Here is a 22556-nt window from a genome sequence, read left to right as displayed (position 1 = left end):
TAATATTTTCCCATTAGCCCCTGATCTCATAAATTCCTTTCAAATTCGACCCATGAATTACCAAACAACCCCTAATGTCGTAAATATGACATATTCACCCCCTCCACCTCTTTTCCTTTTTAAATTAAATCCAATTAATTACCACGGGGTCCCTGTCTTCATATATATTTACAAACTGAGTTCGAAACTTACACTTTTAATCCCCGACTTCTAAAATCTTTACAATTAGCTCCTCGAAATCACACCCTGCTAAATAATTATTGATTTTAGGGCTATAATACAATCATTAATTAATTTGTTTATTTATTAAATAAACGGGTGTTACATAAACTCATGAACATTATGCACAACATGATGTTTTAAGGTCCTATCTATCATCCATTAGGGGTTCAAGGTCAAATGCTTGGATATGAGAAGGGTTTGCGGCCAACTTGTGACCAAAACATGGGTTTACGGCCAAGGGAGATTCCATGGCCGTAAACTCTTGATGTTTTATGCTAAGGTGGTTGTTTCAAGACCATAATCTAGTGTTTAACTTGTATAACTAGATGATAGATGGAATACTCACACTTTTGAAGGCCTTTGAGGAGTTTTCGGCCACCAAGAACAAGTGTGTGTTCTTGGTGTTCTTGGTGAAAGATGAAGATCTTGAAGATCTACCCAAAAAGATGATTTTCATGGATGGAATCAAAGGGTGATTCATGATTAAGAAGAATAACAACAACTAGATGGAAGAATCACTTACGTTTTTGAAGATCGGGGATGAAGAATTCGATGATACTTGAGAGAGAATGGAAGTTTCTTGAGTTGAAAGTGTAAGAATGAAAGAAAAGTGAAGGAAATGAGACTTAAGGGGGAGTTTACGACCAGCCTTGAGTTCACGGCCGTAAACTCATGTGTCATGGTCGTGAACTCCTTTTTGGTGGTGTTTAAGGCTTGAAGGTTGTATAGTGACTCTAGCAGGTACTTCCTATTACTCATTCATTGGATGTACTAGGCTTAAAAGTCAATAGAATGACCCTTAACAAGGCCAGAAGGCAATGAACTTAAGTTTGACGTTTTGTTGATTGGATTAACTTTACAAGGCAAAAAAATTTCGGGTTGTCACAGTACCCGTACTTTCTATGTTCCCTGCGTTTTTTATGTTTGGGAAGCAAACACAATTAGTGCTTTACACATAAAGTTGACAAAATGTTTATGCATAGAGTGATTGTATTCAAGTCTATGTTAAAAGGCTGGGGATTACATTTGTTAAGCACCTTTTTCTTCATATGAGTTCAATAACCTACAATAATTTAGAATTCATATCATTAATATAATACTTCCCTATATAGAAAAATTCTTTAATTATCGACCATTATAACGAATGAAATACAGTAAGAAATTCTTCCTTAATCGTCTTAAATGACTTGAAGTTTATATGTTAAAGTCTATTTTAATAACTAATCCATCTTTTTTCATCACTTTCAACAGGCCAAGAAGCACAACATATATAGGGAAAGAATCATATACAGTTATCAGGTAATATATTTGATATATATTTTATGTTTTATATGTTATATAATCAGCAATCACTTATTTTCTTTTTCCTTGGTTTTCAGCCTCTTCACAGAGAACTATATGAACTGAATCCCTCAAGCTTCTTTGTGCCCTCTTTCATAAACGCATTCATGGCTAATGATGATGTCAGCAAAAATCAAAGTATCAGAAACATAATGGCTGAACCTGTTCCAGGAGTTTTCACATTCGATATGCTCCACCCAGATTTCTGTGCAAAGATGCTAGCTGAGGTGATATTAATAATCTTCTATTTCTATTTTTTATATACTTTACTTTTTATATTCTCTTATCACATTCTAATTTCTTAGGTTGAAAATTACGAAAAGTGGATTCTGGAAACAAAATCAGCAACCATTCGCCCAAACACCATGAACAAATAGCAGATACTAACAAATGACATGGCCCTGTGATGGGTACTGTTGAAACCAGAATGTATGAACAAGGAATAGGAGGTTTTGTAACACTCAAGTTTTGGGAATGTGGGCCACACAACAATGATTTTACCTTGTGTATTGTTATATATGTGCCCCATAGGTTGTTTTTTTGTTGTTTATAAAATCTTTTTATTTAATATGTATAGAGAATTTTTTTTTCCAGTATAACATTTTTTTAACATGTGATGGTTACAGGGATGCAGTAGTTTCTGCTATTATTTTCCATCCAAGTCGTGTCATGGCTGTTAGTGTTTCTTATGGTGATGATTTCAAGGTAAAGTTTTTTAATTTATTTTATAATTGTGAATCTATGTTTGTATAATTAATTGTTGTTTGTGGCTTTGCATGTTTGGGTTAGCAATGGTGAAGATAAGTTGATTAAGAGGAGTAGATGTAGATGGGCATGAAATGATGGTGGTTCATACAGGAAGAAAGTTATGACTACTGCTGCATTAAGTGAAACAGGTAGGCGCGTTACACAAATCTCAAGTAACTAAAGGTAACCGCCAACTACATTATTCATTTTGTTGCTAGATCCAAATACCAAATTTACAAATGTATATCTATTGTTGCTTCTTAAATTTCAATTTATGTTTTAAGCATTCAAGCTTTAAAATCCAAATGGAACATTGTTAAAAAGGATGCAACTCAAGATAATTGAAGGTAATTTAGTTGACTGGGATAAATGCAAAAAATAGCAGGGTACTTTCATTTATTTGTTTATTATAGCATCCTACTTTCAATATTATTTTATGAAGAGATCATACTTTGAAAAACCTACAAAATTATAATATTGTAATTAATGAACTTATGATGCGAACAAATATATGAAAGTACATTGTTATTTCTTGCATTAATGTAACAAACATTAGAATGTTGTTTTGTTCGTAGGAAAAGACTGTTCCTGCTCGTAATCAAAAGACATCATCAGGAGAACAAGAGAGCTATTTCTTGATATGGTCGTTACGCGCCTTGTTTAACTATACATGTGAAATGTTAGGTACCTCGACTTTTTGATGGGTTTTGAGCATTCTAACACTTCCTAAGTGTACATGCAACCCTAATAACCTTGGATCTATGTTTGTCTAATAATCATGCAAAGTTGAATTCCAAGGTTATATTCCTATCTAGCATACATGGGGAACATTTTTAACTTGAATGAAAGATAGAATAACTTACCTTGTTGTTGATTATGATCCTTGAAACCTTGTGAGCCTAGCACCCCAAGTGTGATGCCTCAAATGCTTCACACAACACCAAATGCAAAGGACTAAACTTTGAGAGAATCTTACACTTGCAAAATCGGCTCTAGCCCTCTTGTTTCTTAGTGTAGCCTATTTTGGTGGAGAATGGGTTTCTTATATAGTGTTGACACATCTAGGGTTACACCATGTAAACCCTAATGTGTCATGACTCTTCATTTCCATGACCCATGGGTTTGTAACTCCCATGGAGCATCCATGGAGCATCCTATGGGTGGAACCCAACTTGATAATCCATGGAGCCTCTTAGCCCACTATATAAGATATGGAAGATTTACATAATCTACCCATATATTTAATTAGTTATCTTTTGATCACTTAATTAATTCTAAACTAATTCTTGATCAAACTAATTAAATAATATTATTAATATATTAGAACTTATAATATATTAATAAACCATAAGTGTTATTTCTCTCATTTTAGTTTATCCAACTGCATGGTGCCATGCAACCCAAATGGACCATGCCGGGTCAGGTCAAGTACATACCAGAAATAGTTATGGACTTATACACCTTATCCAACAGTCTCCCACTTGGATAAGTCTAATAACTATAACTACAATACTTCAGGAACCGATCGGCAATCATAGCTCTTTCAAGGTCTCTCGGAACTGATAAGATGATGATACGCCATTTAAGATAAGTGATCATATAATCCTCTGTTCTAGATATCAGCCGGACAAATACATGGAACAATGTCTTACTTATTGTCCAGCAGTTTGTTTCCCGATTTCCGATTTGTTTGACAAAGAACTTAATTGAACACATCAACTTAGTTCTGACCGGGCCCGGTACATAGGTCAAAACAAAATCATCGAGGGGCCCAGATATCAGCTTCTAATCCAAGAAGGAACAGATAAACTTCGACTCATATGTTTGTTCTACCACTCATTGAATTATACACAAAAGCACGTTTTATAACATGGAGTTACCAATGCGTTAACGTACAATCAATGCATAACCAACTCATAAGTAACAAATCATATCTCTAGGTTTGAAGACTTATATGATATTACCGTCTCACGATCACTCGAGATAAATTCCATGAAGTGATTCCAGTGAGCGTGGGTTGAGTCCAATGCTCAGAACTTATGAGCATTCATGAGTGTTGTAGCCATGTCCAACAACTTAGACCTCTGCAACCAATCATGACAGTCTTGATTCATACCTACTTCCGACATATGACCGACTGTGGAGGTTCGAATAATATGATATACCAAACATAATTATTCTGGAAGTCAAAACATGCAAAAGAAATATAGTAAACGATCGACAAGAGATAGCAACACTTTACTCATAAATAAAACACCTTTTATTCATCATCTAATGTCAATTACACTTTACAAATTTCAAGATTATCTAACTACTAAATCTAATATCATCCTTCAGCCCTATGCTCCGAGCATGCTGGAGATACTTAACCCGAGTCAGTCCCTTCGTGAGGGGATCTGCTGGATTCTCAGCCGATGATACCCTCTTTGCCACGAGGAGTCCTTCTTCTATTCGATGTCTGATGAAATGGTATTTTCTGTCGATGTGTCTGGATCTCCCGTGATCCCTTGGTTCCTTGGCTAAGGCAACTGCACTTTCACTATCACAGAAAATTTCCATTGGCTCTTTAATAGCTGGTACAACTCCAAGGTCTCCAATGAAGTTCTTCAGCCATATCGCCTCCTTTGCTGCCTCGCTAGCTGCTATATACTCTGATTCGCAAGTTGAATCAGCCACTGTCTCTTGCTTGGAACTCTTCCAAGAAATTGCTCCTCCATTTAAGGTAAAGACCCAGCCTGACTGAGAGCGGAAATTATCCCTATCAGTCTGAAAGCTAGCATCACTATACCCTACAACTCTCAAGTCTTCACTCCCACCGAGGGTAAGGACCCAGTCCTTAGTCCTACGTAGGTACTTGAGGATATTCTTTACCGCAGTCCAGTGTGCCTTGCCAGGGTTCCCCTGATACCTGCTAACCATGCTCAAAGAAAAGGGTACATCAGTTCGAGTACACGTCATAGCATACATGATCGATCCTACAGCCGAAGCATAAGGTATTCGACTCATTTCTGCTATCTCAGCCTCAGTACTAGGGCTTTGTGTTTTACTCAATCTGGCGTTACTCTGGATGGGTAACTCTCCTTTCTTGGAGTCCTGCATGCCGAATCTCTTCAACACCTTATCCAAGTAAGTACTCTGACTAAGTCCAATTAGTCTTTTACTCCGGTCTCTCAAGATCCTTATCCCTAGAATATAGGCAGCTTCTCCTAGGTCCTTCATAGAGAAAGACTTCCCAAGCCAGGACTTAACTTCCTGCAGAGTTGGGATGTCATTTCCTATGAGTAGTATGTCATCCACATACAATACCAAAAAGCTAACTATACTCCTACTAGCCTTGACATATACACAAGATTCATCTTCACTCCTAGAAAAGCCAAATTCCTTGACTTTCTCATCAAAGAAAAGATTCCATCTGTGAGGTGCTTGCTTTAACCCATAAATGGATTTCTCAAGCTTACACACTTTATTAGGGTACTCTGTATTGACAAAACCCTCTGGCTGACTCATGTAAACATCCTCAGCCAACTTTCCATTAAGGAAAGCGGTTTTGACATCCATTTGCCATATTTCATAGTCATGAAATGCAGCTATGGCTAACAGAACCCTAATAGACTTAATCTTGGCCACTGGAGAAAAGGTCTCATCATAATCAACTCCCGGAGTTTGTGAGAAACCCTTTGCAACCAGTCGTGCCTTATAAGTGTGTACATTACCATCCATGTCGGACTTCTTATTGAAGATCCATTTGCACCCTACAGTCTTACGACCTGGTACATTCTCAACCAAGTTCCAAACTTGATTGTCATACATGGACTGTATCTCGCTGTCCATTGCCTCTTTCCATTTGGCTGACTCAGGGCCTGCCATGGCTTCCGCGTAACTGTTAGGTTCATCCAGACCTATCAGTGTCTCATCACTGATAAGTGTATCACCTTCCGCAGTAATATGGAATCCATAGTAATGCTCAGGTGCATTCCTAACCCTTGTGGAACGCCTCAGAGGTACAGACTTGTCAATTGGCTCAACAGAAGTTTCCTCCTCAAGTTGAGTGCTAAGGTTTGAAGTTCCTTCACCACTTGACTCTTGAATTTCTTCAAGGTCAACTTGCCTCCCACTGTCTCCTTGGCTTATGAACTCTCTCTCTCGAAAGAAAGCCCTCCTAGCTACAAAGACCACATTCTCACTAGGTCTGTAGAAGAGGTAACCAAAGGATTTCTGTGGGTAGCCGATGAAAATACACCTCTCACTTCGAGGTTCGAGCTTATCATGAGTCTCGTGTCTCACGCAAGCCTCGCAACCCCAAATCTTAATGTGGTCTAGTTTGGGTACTTTACCAGTCCACATCTCATGAGGAGTTTTGGCAACTTTCTTTGTGGGAACTAGATTAAGGATATGGGCGGCAGTCTCTAAGGCATACCCCCAAAATGAGATTGGTAGCGAAGCTCGACTCATCATGGAACGAACCATATCCAACAAGGTTCGATTACGCCTCTCAGCTACACCATTCAACTGCGGTGTCCTGGGAGGTGTCAATTGTGAGACAATCCCACATTCCCTAAGATAGTCGAGGAACTCTGAACTAAGATACTCACCACCTCGATCGGATCGAAGCATCTTAATGTTCCTGCCCAATTGATTCTCGACTTCCTGTTTAAACTCTTTAAACCTCTCAAAAGTCTCTGACTTATGCTTGATTAAGTAGACATATCCATATCTACTGTAATCATCAGTAAAAGCCAAATAATAACGATTAGCATCCCTTGTGGCATGTTTGAAGGGCCCACACACATCCGTGTGTATAAGATCCAACAAACCTTCACCCCTCTCACAAGAGCCTGTGAAGGGTGACTTTGTCATTTTTTCAAGTAAGCATGATTCGCAACTATCATCTGACTTTAGGTCAAATGACTCCAATACTCCATCCTTTTGGAGTTGGCCTATGCGTTTCTTGCTTATATGTCCAAGACGACAATGCCATAATGATGCTTTATCCAAGTTATTATCATTAACAGAATCAATACACAATACATTATTTCCTAAGTTATCAACCACAGATACAGTTTCATACACACCATCACAAGGTAATGCTTTAAAATAAAGAACATTATTAAAGAAAGCATTAATCGAACCAACTTCATTATCAAATGAAAAGGTGAAACCTTGTTTATACAATGCATGAAAGGAAATAATATTTCTTGCCATTTCTGGCGAATAACAACATTTATTCAAATCTAAACTAAACCCACTACTTAGTGATAAAGTATAAACTCCAATCTTGGTGACAGGTAAAGCTTTCCTATTCCCCATGATTAAGTTTATTCTTCCATGCTCCACATTCTCACTTCTTCTTAGTCCCTGCAAATCAGAACAGATATGAATACCACAACCGGTATCAAGGACCCAAGAGTTAGAATGGGGTGAGTTATTAGATAAGATAGTGTAAATACATGCATGGTTGGGTTTAACTTTCCCATCCTTCACATCTTGCTGGTACTTTGGGCAGTTCTGCTTCCAATGTGACTTTTCATGGCAATAGAAGCATCCAGCCTCATTAGGGTTAGCAGAAGGAGTGACAAAACCTTTCTTGGTTTTGCTTGAAGAGGAGCCTTCAAGGGTCTTACCCTTGGTACCCTTAGAAGGGTTCTTTCTCTTCTTCCCTTTGCCATGCCCGATTGCCAAGACATTGGCCGCAGTTGGAGTAGGAGTAAGAGTAGTAACAACCGACTTACCCTTTAGACCACTTTCGGCGGTCTTCAAGAGTCCTTGAAGTTTGCTGAGGGTGACTTCTTCCTTGTTCATGTGATATGTCATGCGGAATTGATCATAGCACGATGGTAAGGAGTGCAAAATGATATCTATTGCAAGCTCCTCAGGGAAGTTCACATTAAGCTTTAGCAACCGATCCACATACCTTTGCATTTTCTGCATGTGGCTCGTGACGGATTCCCCGTCCTTCATCATGGTTGTTATGATAGAGCATATGATTTCATACCTCTCTTGTCGTGCACTTTGATGGTATCTTTCCATCAGATCTTGGTGCATTTCAAAAGGGTAGAAGTCCTCATACGACTTTTGGAGTTCCGCTGTCATGGTGGCCAACATGATGCATGCCACTTTTGTAGCATCCCTTTCATGTGCCCGGAAGTCAGCGATCTCCTAGGGAGTTGCAGTGGTCTCATCAATCTCCTTAAGCTCCTTGTCAAGGACATATTCTTTGTCCTCGTAGCGGGTAATCATCCTGATGTTTCTGATCCATTCATTGAAGTTGGATCCATCAAAAGTGACTTTCCCACACAAGTTCATAAGGGTAAAGGAGCCATTAGGATTAGAGCCAGAAGCAGCATTGTTTGAAGACATCTGAAAGAAGAAAACAAGATTAGTTTAGATATTAAGAGAGTCCTTAATAAAACACCCAAATGTAATATTAAGGCTAGAATCCAATCACAATATATTATAACTTAGAAGAGGTATGCCGTAATCCAAGCTATAACATATTTGAAAGGTAGGTGAATGACGATTCACCAATTTCCACCATGAAAAACGAAATATAGATATTAGGTTTTTAATTGGTTCTTAGAAATTCCTAGATTCTTTTGAGATTCAATGAACTTTTCAAAGGCATGTTTCAATCTCGAGTGTGCCCTCCAAGTTTTGTGACTGGGATACCGAGGATCACAAAACGAGGTGTGAAGTAACCATGCAAATCACTTGGTACCCTCAAGGTTTATCACTCAATCGATGTGTCGGTAAACCACACACGCTCCACCGATGCTATGGTAAACCTTAAGTCACCCTTTACCTACCTTGTTAAGTCCAAGTTAGTGTGCCGGTTAACCACACACGCTCCACCAACGACTTAAACAAAGTGTAAAGTGTAATTTCATGGATTAGCACCTTATTCACATTTTCCTAAAGTAACTAAGATTGGGAATTTAATAAAAGCATTTAGTTACTTTATAATATTCATCATACTTTTAATGAGAATTTATAAGTCCTTGTCTTACCCGTTCGGCTAACGACCCTCCACCGATCAAGGAAGCGGTGGGTGAGAGTGGACACCCATTAAGTTACCATTTTATAGGCAACAACCTTATACCCCCTTTATAGACCGGCTTCGTGAATGAGGCGTACTAGCGGTAAGACGACTTGACGTTATACATATATATATTAGTAACTTATAATATTATAAAGTATAAGGGTTGAATTTTAACTTTTAAAATTCTAAGGGTTGGAACTAAAGTTTTAATCAAGACTTTACATGTTCCAAAACTTGAGGGCAAGTTTTGTAAACTTCCAAAACTTTTCATTTCTTATAACTTATGAATTAATTGAGTAATAAAAATGAAGACTCTTCATTTTTATAACTTTTGTGTTCTTTTAATGGCTTTAATAAAAGTGAGACTTTTGGTTTTCCATAACTTGAGGACAAGTTATGGACTCCATTAAAACACATTATGATCATGAATTAAACTACCATGAAGGTTACAAACAATTCCTATGATCATCTAATCTTCATAAGTTCAAGAACATGAATATGAACACTTTCAAGAATCAAAAATTACACTTAAAAAAACTTGTAATTTTAATAATTGTCATTGTAAATGGATTAGCATAAACATTACACCATCTAAAACAAGCTTTAAAACATCAAAACAGTTTAGGGTAATGTTTCTAGTCCATTTCCAGCAACAAATGTGCAAACTTTCATACGAGCAGAAAACAGAAAAACGATTTTTTTTTCAAGCTGTTTGCACACAAAAAAAAAAACAACAAACGAACCATGCTCTGATACCACTGATGGGTTTTAAGGATTCTAACACTTCCTAAGTGTACATGCAACCCTAATAACCTTGGATCTATGTTTGTCTAACAATCATGCAAAGTTGAATTCCAAGGTTATATTCCTATCTAGCATACATGGGGAACATTTTTAACTTGAATGAAAGATAGAATAACTTACCTTGTTGTTGATTATGATCCTTGAAACCTTGTGAGCCTAGCACCCCAAGTGTGATGCCTCAAATGCTTCACACAACACCAAATGCAAAGGACTAAACTTTGAGAGAATCTTACACTTGCAAAATCGGCTCTAGCCCTCTTGTTTCTTAGTGTAGCCTATTTTGGTGGAGAATGGGTTTCTTATATAGTGTTGACACATCTAGGGTTACACCATGTAAACCCTAATGTGTCATGACTCTTCATTTCCATGACCCATGGGTTTGTAACTCCCATGGAGCATCCATGGAGCATCCTATGGGTGGAACCCAACTTGATAATCCATGGAGCCTCTTAGCCCACTATATAAGATATGGAAGATTTACATAATCTACCCATATATTTAATTAGTTATCTTTTGATCACTTAATTAATTCTAAATTAATTCTTGATCAAACTAATTAAATAATATTATTAATATATTAGAACTTATAATATATTAATAAACCATAAGTGTTATTTCTCTCATTTTAGTTTATCCAATTGCACGGTGCCATGCAACCCAAATGGACCATGCCGGGTCAGGTCAAGTACATACCAGAAATAGTTATGGACTTATACACCTTATCCAACACTTTTGTCATAGGCTTCATTTATCGGTGATATTTTGAATCCACAAACAATATAATAGTGAAATGTTAGGTAACATTGTCTTTTGACTTTTGGTGTACAATGTTTTTATTATTTGACATTTAGATGAAATTGAATGTTTGGTATTATATTTGTTTATGTATTATACGTAAATGCACATTGTAAATGTGTATCGTAAATGCACGTCGTAAATGTGTATCGTTATTTGGTTGCTATGTTTATGACACGCAAATGCGTGTCATCTTCATTTATGACAGGGGCTATAATGATACGCAATGCGTGTCCTAAATGTGTGTCGTAAGGTTACGACACGCAAATGCATGTCGTCTTCCTTTATGACAGGGCCTTCCTTGATACGCATTGTGTGTCGTAAATGAGCGTCGTAAATGTGTGTCGTAACTGCGCGTCGTAAATGCGCATCGTCTATAGACAACGCGCAAAAGCGTGTCGTCTCTCGTTATGACAGGGCCTTCCTTGACACGCATTTACGCGTCGTCTGAGCATTTTACGACATGCATTGCGCATCGTAAAAGGCTGTTTTTCTAGTAGTGTTTCAAGCCTTCCCATTAATAACACATTATTTATATATTCTTGGTGAGAAAATTCGGAACTATAAGAAAGTTGTGTAATTGCTATTCCTTGCCCATTTTGTAGCCTTCCCTGAAAAGAATAACCAAGTTAATGTATTTATTAGCCTTTGGATAACTGGAATGATATGTCACTATATATCTGATTGGAAATACCTTATACATGGAATCTGATTGACCTTGCCAAATTTTATTAGCCTCAGAGAAGTGTTCGTTTGTAATGCTGATGGTGAGAAAATCAAATCGGTAAATTTTTTGACTTTCACCTTCATTAGATTCAAAGAGTGACTCCGAGGACCTTAAGCTTCTATCTAATAAATTAAGAAGAAGCTCTTAGAAATGAACAAGTCAAATAATTTCCATGTAACTATTTTTCTGGGCTTGACCTTGACAGTTTTTACTTCATTTTACTAGTATTTATATCCTTTGAATTCGTATAACCTAGTGTATCAGAAAGCCTCCTAAAATCTCTCTCTCTCTCTCTCTCTCTCTCTCTCTCTCTCTCTCTCTGACGTATCCGGTCACTCTAATCGTGTGAACCATGTTAAATATTATGTTATATTTTTCGTTCGCATTTATTACTCAGCAATCGTTTGAATCTTTTGTTGAAGTGCATGTGGACCACGTTAAAAGTGCTTAAACCCTAACACTGTTGATAAGTTACTCATAAAAAAAATTGAAAAGATTCCATTCCAAGTCTACTGAGATGAACAATGTTCAGAAAAGTTGATCAATCTCAGCTTAACCTTTTGAAACATTTATAAGCCAATTACTTCATTTGGGACCCCTCACATACACTCTTTTTCCAATTCAAAGCTCACGACTTTGGCTTGGTGTTTTCAGTGATGAGAACTTTTTGCAAATGGAACAATGTCAAAGGGTTTGTCAGTACTCCCCAAACACTTTATATAAACACTGGTTCAGACAAGTATGCGACTATCATCCACCAATGACTTGATCAGAAACAAATCATAGTCAATTTTCTGAATACATGTTCATCAATCGGGGTTTCTTATCTGGAAGGGTATATTCAGTATACTCTGTATCAAAATAATATGGCACTGGAAATTTTATTCTCACATGACAACTTACCCAACACTTAGATGATTAATTGCTATAAGGTCACTCAAACGCCTTTATCTGCTTAACCTTTTTACAATGCTGCCAATTTATATCCCCATTTTGTTTAGGAAATATGTGAAAGGTATGTAACAATAAATCCTAGCAAGAAGTCTATTGGTCTAGTTTACAGGAATAAAAGCAAAGGAAGCAATTATATATGTGTAAGGAAACAAGGGTCCAGAACGAAACACAAAGAATAAATAAAGATGTGTAAAAGTACAACTTGAAATTGCAGATATAAAAAGCTGGTAAACTGCACTATCTGACTTGCCTACTTCAACCCTGGTAATTTCAGATATATAACTCAACTGAATATGTTAATGATGAAAAGAGAATCATACCCTGGTTTTCCCCAATTGACTGGAAGAGAAACATTGGCATCTTTCCACCGAACATGGTCATGCTTGCAGGGTGCAATGTATTATTACTTTTGTACTGTAAAACTAGTATAGACTCGAGTCCTACCATAACCTCAGCCATTGTAGGACGTTGCTTTGGATGGCTATTTAAACACCGTTGTGAAAGCCGTGAGAACTCCTTTAAACATTTAGGTGATATTCTCTCCCTTATATTTACATCAACAATTTGCTTTAACATGCCTTCTTTCATAAAATCTTGAGCCCATCTTGCTAAACCCCAGTGATCCTCATCAAGAGTTCTATCCACTGCTCATTTCCCACAAAGTACTTCAAACATTACTACACCAAACGCATACACATCGGATTTTCTTGTCAACCTACTAGTTGAGAAGTAATCTGGATCTAGATATCCAAATGTACCTTTCACAACAGTGCTTACGTGTGTGAACTGCTGATTTTTTGGACCTATCTTGGACAATCCAAAGTATGAAATCTTAGCTACCCAACTTTTATGTAACAATATATTTGAGCTTTTCACATCACGGTGTATAACTCCATGCTTAATGCATGTACCCGTGTGAAGATAATTTAACCCATACGAGCTGCACCTATGCATATATTGAGTCGTAGCATCCAAGGTAGAGGAGTTTGAAGTTTGTGGAGATGATCTTCAAGGGTTCCATGGGGCATATAATCATAAACAAGGATTCTTTCAGTCCCATCAGTGCAATAACCAATCAAAGACACCAAGTGACAGTGCCTTAACTTAGAAAGCATCTCAACTTCTGCCCAAAACTCTACTTCTCCTTGGTTAGAAGTTGAATCTAACCTCTTGATGGCAACAACTAAAAGCCTTGCCTCACTAATGATGGTTCCTCTGTAAACTTTTCCAAACCCACCACGGCCGATCACCAATGACTCATCGAAGTTTTGGGTTGCTAGTTGAATCTCTGGAAAGGTAAGCCGGCGACATGGTTCTGGGCATTCTAAGGTTGAGGAGGACTCAACCTCATGACCGGTAAACATAATTACAGATGTGAATTAGAACCAGATTTTGGTTACTACTTCTAAATATATCATCAAAATGGTTGTAGCCATTCTAAAGTTGAGGAGGACTCATCTTGACGGTGTGAAAGGATTCTTATACCTTCTTTGTGGTCAAGTAGACATATAGATTTTTCTTCCCTAGAAGAGAATTTTTTTCATTTAAAAATATTATTCTAGGGACCTATATAACAGTCATATAGGTGGTTGAAAACCGCGTTTTCTTAGGCAATTAAGGAATAAATTCACAGGAATTGTTGCAGTTTCCAAGAATGTGCAACATGATATCACAAACTGCATTTGTACTATTGCTAAAATACACATTATTTGCAGTCTTAAATTGACTTTGAAAGATGGAAAAATAGGTCTCCTATTAGAGCATCCAAGATTGTTAACCTTATCTATAGTTTTTTCTTTCTCATTTTTCCACTAGTTTTATCAAACAAAAACTTATTAGTTTAAAAATCTTTTAGTTATTGACCACTTCTAAAAGATTTTTGTAAAATGTTTTATGAAACTCCGTCTAGTTGTTACTTTTTAAACGCATGAAATATTTATAAAAAGAAAAATTGTATTTAACAATAACATTAAATAAAATCATTAACTTTACTATAAATAAAATTAAAATAAGTAGTACTAAATATAGAGTCCATATTTTGCTTATTTAAGGCATACGAGTGAAGCGGGCAACGTTACATCTGATGGGTTTTGAGCACTATAACATCCCTATGGTGCACATACAACCCTAATGCTTTGGATCTAAGTTTTCTCTAGTTATACATGCAATTTCATTTTTCCAAAGCATGAAACCTAACTAGCATACAACTTTGATAATTGAAACATAAAAACAAGATGATTACCTCTTTGTTGTAGCTTGTAGAACTTGGCCTTACAAGAGCTTATCACCTTAAATGTGATGCCTCAAATGAGTCACAAACACCAAGAACAATGGGGTTACATTTATAGTGTAGAATTCCAAGGGTCACTTGTAAACCCTAATTCATTTACTTAGGCTTTTAATCCAATAACTCATTTAGACTAACACTTCATGGACTCTCACATAAGATTAGTCCATTACTAATCAATCATGGATCATTAGCCAAAACTATATGTATCACTGATTTACATAATCAGTCCCCGTTAATTTAATTAGTCCCTTTTGATCACTAAATTAATTCCAAATTAATTCTTGATCAATACCAAATAATATGATTTATCAATTAATATATTATACTTATAATATATTAATAAATCACAAATAACCTCTTTCTCAAATATCCATCCTATCAAATTGCTCCGGTGAAGGCAACCCAAATGGACCATGCTACTATCGGGTCAAGTACATACCAGTTATAGTTATTGTCTTAGACACCTAATCCAACAGTATCCCACTTGGATAAGTCTAATAATTATAACTGCCAATGCAACTTCAAAATCCGATTAGCAATCGTAGCTCTCAAAAGCCGTCATCGAACTCTGACGCGTCCTTTAGATAAGGGATCATATAGTCCTATGTTCTTCAAGATATCATGTGGACAAATACATGGAACATAGTCATACTTATTGTCCAACAATTTGTTTTCTGATTTCTGATTTGTTTGACATAGAACTTAATTGAACACATCAATTTAGTCCTGACCGGGCCCGACACATAAGTCAAAACAAAATAATCGAGGGGCCCAAGATATCGCTTTTAATCCTTTTAGGATAAAAGGAACAAATAAACTTCGACATATATGTTTGTACTAATTACTTGTTAAATTATACACAACAGCACGTTTTATAACATCAAGTTACTGATGTGTTTTCGTACTATCAATGCACAACCAACTCGTAATCAACAACTCATATATCTTGGTTTGAAGACTATACGATATTATCGTTTCAAAATCACTCGTGATAAATTCCATGAAGTGATTCATGTGAGCGTGGGTTTAATCCAATTATCAAATCTTATTTCAGGAGCACTCATGAACTTTGTAGCAAACTTTTGCTATGTCTAAATGCTTTAGACAATCTACAATTCAATTCATGACAGTCTTGCCTCAGTACCTACTTCCAAAGTATGATCGACTGTGGAAAAATTAAATAATCTTATTATTTTGGAAGTCAAAACATGCAAAATGAAACAATAGTAAATGATTGACACAAGATAGTAACTTTACTCATAAATAAAAATCCTTTTATTTAATCATTAAATGTCAATTACATTTTATTTATTGCAAGGTTCTAAATAGCTATCTAATCACTAAAACTAATATCGTCCTCCAGCCCAATACTCCTAGCATGTTGCAAGTGCTTAACCCTACTCATTCCCTTTGTAAGGGGATCTGTTGGGTTCTCTTCTAACGATACCCTCTTTACTATGAGGAGTCCTTCTTCTACTCGATGTCTTATGATGTGATATTTTCTGTCGATGTGCCTGGATCTGCCATGATCCCTCGGTTCCTTGGTTAAGGTAACCGCACCCTCGTTGTCACAGAAAATCTCCATAGGTTCCTTTACAGCTGGTACAACTCCAAGGTCTCCGATGAAGTTCTTTAGCCATATTGCCCCCTTCGACGCTTCGCTTGCTGCTATGTACTCTAATTCGCACGTTAAATCAACTACAGTCTCCTGTATGGAACTTTTCCATGTTATTGCTCCTCCATTTAGGGTAAACACCCAGCCCGACTGAGAGCGGAAATTATCTATGTCGGTCTGAAAACTGGCATCACTATACCCTGTTACTCTCAATTCATCACTCCTACTGAGGGTAAGGACCCAGTCCTTAGTCCTCCGCAGGTACTTAAGAATGTTCTTTACCACAGTCCAGTGAGCTCTACCAGGATTCCCCTGATATCCGCCGACCATGCTCAAAACAAAGGCCACATCAGGCCGAGTACATGCCATAGCATACATGATCGAGCCAACTGTGGAAGCATATGGTATTCGACTCATTTATGCTATTTTGGCATCTGTACTCGGGCTTTGAGTCTTACTTAGTTTGGTATTGCTCTGGATAGGCAATCCTCCTTTCTTGGAATTCTCCATGCTGAAACGTTTCAACACCTTGTCCAAGTAGGTACTTTGACTAAGTCCTATTAGTCTTTTTGCTCCGATTTCTCAATATCCTTATCCTTAGAATGTAAGCAGCTTCCCCGAGGTCCTTCATAGCGAAACACTTCCCAAGCCAGGACTTAACCTCCTGCAAGGTTGGGACGTCATTTCCTACGAGTAGTATGTCATGTACATACAATACCAGAAAGCTAACTATACTCCTACTAGCCTTAACATACACACAGGACTCATCCTCGCTTCTCGAAAATCCAAACTCTTTGATTTTCTCATCGAAACAAAGATTCCATCTGTGAGATGCTTGTTTCAATCCATAAATGGATTTCTCAAGCTCGCACACTCTAGTAGGGTACTTTGCATTGACGAAACCCTCTGGCTGACTCATGTAAACATCTTCAGCCAACTTTCCATTAAAGAAAGCGGTCTTGACATCCATCTGCCATATTTCATAATCATGAAACGCAGCTACGGCTAGCATAACCCTTATAGAATTGATCTTTGCTACTGGTGAGAAGGTCTCGTCATAGTCAACTCCAGGAGTTTAAGTAAAGCCCTTCGCAACCAATCGCGCCTTTTATGTATGTACTTTCCCATCCATGTCGGTCTTCTTCTTGAAGATCCACTTGCACCCGACTGTCTTGCGACCCGGTACATTGTCAACCAAGTTCCAAACTTGATTATCATACATGGACTGAATTTCGCTGTCCATAGCCTCCTTCCATTTTGCAGACTCGGGGCCCGCCATGGCTTCCTTGTAGTTGTTAGGTTCATTCAAATTTATCAATCTACTATCATTGATAAACATATCACCATCTGTAGTAATATGGAAACCATAAAAGTCATGTGCCATTCTAACTCTAATGGAACGTCTCAGAGGTAAGGACTCGTCAACCGGTTCAACAGGAGTTTCCTTCTGGGGTTGAGCGCTAGTTTTTAAGGTTCCTGCATCACTTAACTCTTGAAGCTCTTGAAGGTCAATTTGCCTCCTACTGTCATCTTGGCATATGAGTTCTCTTTCACGGAAAACCCCTCTCCTCGCAACAAAGACGACATTGTCACTCGGTCTATAGAAGAGATATCCAAAATATTTCTGTGTGTAGCCGATTAAAATACAACGCTCACTACGAGGTTCGAGCTTGTCGTGAGTCTCTCGAGATATCCAAAATATTTCTGTGTGCTAACGAGGAACCTTCCCTATCCACATTTCGTGAGGTGTTTTGGCAACCTTCTTAATTGGGACTAGATTAAGGATATGGGCGGCAGTCTATAAGGCATACCCCCAGAATGAGATAGGTAACGAAGCTCAACTCATCATGGAACGAACCACGTCCAACAAGGTTCGATTGCACCTCTCAGCCACACCATTCAGCTGCGTCGTCCTAAGCGGCGTCAATTGTGAAACAATTCCACATTCCTTAAGATAGTCGTGGAACTCGATACTAAGATACTCACTACCTCGATCGGATCGGAGCATCTTTATCTTCCTGCCCAATTGATTCTCCACTTCTTGCTTAAACTCTTTGAACTTTTCAAAGGTTTCTGACTTATGTTTGATTAAGTAGATATACCCATATCTGCTATAATCATCAGTAAAAGTCACATAGAAGAGGTTAGCATCCCTTATGGCGGATTTAAAGGGCCCACATACATCGGTGTGTATGAGATCAAACAAACCCTCACCTCTTTCACAAGTACCAATGAAAGGTGACTTGGTCATCTTTCCAAGCAAACAAGATTCGCACGTGTCATACGACTTTAAGTCAAATGACTCCAACACTCCATCCTTTTGGAGTTGGGCTATGCACTTCTTGTTGACATGTCCAAGACGACAATGCCACAAGCATGCTTTGTCCAAACCATTGGACGAATCAATATGCAATACATTATTTCCTAAGTTGTCTACAACCATCACAGTTTCATATATACCATTACAAGGCAATGCTTCAAAATAAAAAATACCATTATAAAAAGCATTTATAGAACCAATTTCATTATTAAATGAAAATCTAAAACCTTGTTTATACAAACCATGAAAAGAAATAATCTTTCTCGCCATATCTGACGAGTAACAACAATTATTCAAATCTAACTCTAACCCATTACTAAGCAATAAAGAATAAACTCCAATCTTGGTGACAGGCGACACTTTCCTATTCCCCATGATCAGGTTCATCTTCCCATGCTCCACATCCCTACTTCTTTTTAGACCCTGCAAATCAAAACAAATGTGAAAACCACATCCTGTATCAAGGACCCAAGAATTAGCATGTGATAAGTTATTAGACATAATAGTATAAATACCTGGGAAGGTGGGCTTTATCTTCCCATCATTGATGTCTTACAAGTATTTGGGGCAACTTCATTTCCAATGCCCTTTTCATGACAATGGAAGCACTCTGCTTCCTTTGGATTTGATGAGGGAGCAATAGAACCACCTTTGGACTCACTAGAAGAGGATCCATCACGAGACTTTCCCTTGTGATTCTTTGAAAGAGCTTTCCTTTTCTTCCCTTTACCATGTCCAATTGCCAAGACTAGGGAAGCAGCAGTAGGAGTAGGTACAACATATTTTCCTTTGAAACTACTTTCAGCAGTTCCGATAAGGCCTTGAAGCTTGCTTAGAGAGAATTCCTCCTTGTTCATATGATAAGTCATTCTGAACTGATCATAACAAGAAGGTAAAGAGTATAGGATAATGTTGATAGCCAACTCTTCATCGAAGTTGACATTCAACTTCAGCAAGCGGTCCACAAACCTTTGCATCTTTTGTAAGTGGGCCGTGATGGACTCTCCATCCCTCATTTTGGTTGTTATCATGGAGGAAATGATTTCATACCTTTCATGTCGAGCACTTTGATGGTACCTTTCCATCATGTCTTGGTGCAACTCGAAAGGATAGTAGTCCTCATAGGACTTTTGGAGTTCAGCTGTCATAGTGGCAAGCATGACGCACGACACCTTTGTCGCGTCCTTCTCATGAGCCCTATATTCAGCAATTTCTTCAGGAGTAGCAGTCGCTTCATCAACCTACTTTAGCTCTTTATCGAGGACATATTCCTTATCCTCGTAACGAGTGACCATACGAATTTTTCGAATCCAGTCATTGAAATTCGACCCATCGAAAATCACCCTCCCACATAAGTTCATAAGGGAGAAAGAGCCGGAAGGGTTGGAGTCAGTAGCGTTTGGGGTAGACATCTGAAAAGAAAGACAAATTTTAGATTAGATAAGAATCATTAATATAACATCCAAATGAAATATTAAAGCTAGGACCCAACACAATATTTCACAATTCGGAAGAGGGATGCCGTAATCCAATTGCAAAATATTTGAAGGTAGGTAAATGACGAATTACCAATTTCCACCATGAAAAACGAAATTGAGGATTAAGTTTTAAATGAATTGAAATTCCAAGATTCTTTTGAGATTCATTGAACTTTTCAATGGCATGTTTAAATCTCGATTATGCCATTCAAATTTGTGACTGGGATACCGAGGATCACAAATAATGTGTGGATAACCATGCAATTGTGCTTGGTACTCTTGATGTCATTTATCACCTAATCAATGTGTCGGTTAACCACACACGCTCCATTGATCTATGACAAACATCAAGCTACCCTTTGCCACCCTTGCTAGTCCAAGTTAGTGTGTCGGTTAACCACACACGCTCCACTAACGACTTGGCAAGGTGCAAAGTGCAATTTCATGGAATAGCACCAATTTCACATTTTTCCTAAAGTAACTAAGACTGAGAATTTATAAAAACATTTAGTTACTTTTATAATTATCATTATACTTTTTAACGAGTATTAATGACCTCCGCTACCCGCTCGGCTAACGACCCTCCACCAGTCAAGGACGCAGTGGGTGAGAGTGGACACCCATTCAATCGCCAGTTTATAGGCAATTTCCTTATATCCCCCTTATAGACCAACTTCGTGAATGCGGCCTACTAACGGTAAGACTGATTGTCATATATATATATATATATATATATATATATATATATATATATATATATATATATATATATATATATATATATGTATATATATATATATATATATATATATATATATATATATATATATATATAAGTATTAATCTTTTAATATTATAATAGTATAAGAGTTGAATTTTAAACTTTTAAAATTCTAGAGTTTAGAATTTAATGTTTCATAAATGAGACATTTCAAATTCCAAAACTTGAAGGCAAGTTTTGAAACTCTTCAAAACCTTTTGAATTCCATAACTTAGAATTTAAAGTTCCATAAATGAGACTTTTCAAATTCCAAAACTTGAGGGCAAGTTTTGAAACCTTTCAAAACTCTCTTGGATCAATTTGATAACAATTAAATTAATCATATAATTAACTATATCACAAAATTGACCTAATCTAATTTCATATAGCAAGATGATTCAAATCAAATTCTACAAATAATTAACATTTCACAAAATCAAATAATTATCTTAAAATTTGCCAATCATCATTCAATTTGGATGAGAATAATCATTACCATATCAGAAAAATCAAATTTTATCATTCAAAACAGTTTGTGGTAATGATCCTAATCCAAATTTGACCAAAAAACTCGAAAATCTAAAAACAAGAGATCCTACTCATCGGGTTCATGGCATGGACTCGACGAGTTCATCACATATGATCCAACTCGTCGAGTTCCTATATGGGACTCGTCGAGTTCCCATATGGGACTCAACGAGTCCAACAGTCAGTGGCCAAAAATCACATTTTTTTAGCTTTGAAAATCAAACAATTGGAGAATATTATAGAGAGAGAGGAAAGGCTATTTTCGGCTTTAGGAATCCTTCTAGGGTTGTGGTAGCCAAAAATGTGAAGTCAAGGGGGTCTTTATATAGGTGAGTAATTAGGGTTTCAGTCAAAGACTTAATCCGGTTGCTTAGGCTCTAAGCAGCCCATAGGAATCTTCCAGAACCCTAGCCTTGGACTAATTCTTATGGGCTATCCATAAGATTTTGTCCGCCCCTATCTTTAGGGATCCTCAGCCCATTTTGCAATTATCTGATAATTACAATATCAGTCCCCTTAATTCAATTAACCTCTTTTGACCACAAAATTAATTCTAAATTAAATCTTGACCAATGTTAATTAAATAATATGATTTCTCTTTTAATATATTATTCATATAATATATTAATAAATCACTTTTATCCTCTTTCTCCATTATTCTTCCAATCAAGTTGCTTTGATGAAGGCAACCCAAAAGTACCATGCTACAATCGGGTCAAGTACATACCATATATAGTTATGGGCTTAGACACCTAATCCAACAGAGCGAACTAAACATATAGAAGTAGACTGTCATTTTGTGGGTGATGCTATTGTTGAAGGTCTAGTGGCTCCATCATATGTTCACACATCCGAGCACCTGTCAGATATTCTAACTAAGGCACTTGTCAAAACTCAGTTTGACAAATTGGTGGAAAAGTTTGGCATTTTCGATCCCCA

At 37.2% G+C, this 22556-nt stretch overlaps 1 pseudogene; it reads right to left on the bottom strand.

The window, feature by feature from the left end:
* Nucleotides 1-12896: 12896 nt before the first annotated feature.
* Nucleotides 12897-14093, bottom strand: LOC145112609 (receptor-like protein kinase FERONIA pseudogene; annotated as a pseudogene).
* Nucleotides 14094-22556: the final 8463 nt, after the last annotated feature.

Source organism: Lactuca virosa, chromosome 5, assembly GCF_052849685.1.
Source record: "Lactuca virosa cultivar CGN04683 chromosome 5, Lactuca_virosa_CGN04683_v6, whole genome shotgun sequence".
In the NCBI taxonomy this organism is placed as follows: Eukaryota; Viridiplantae; Streptophyta; class Magnoliopsida; order Asterales; family Asteraceae; genus Lactuca; species Lactuca virosa.
This window is presented reverse-complemented; position numbering and strand designations above follow the sequence as displayed.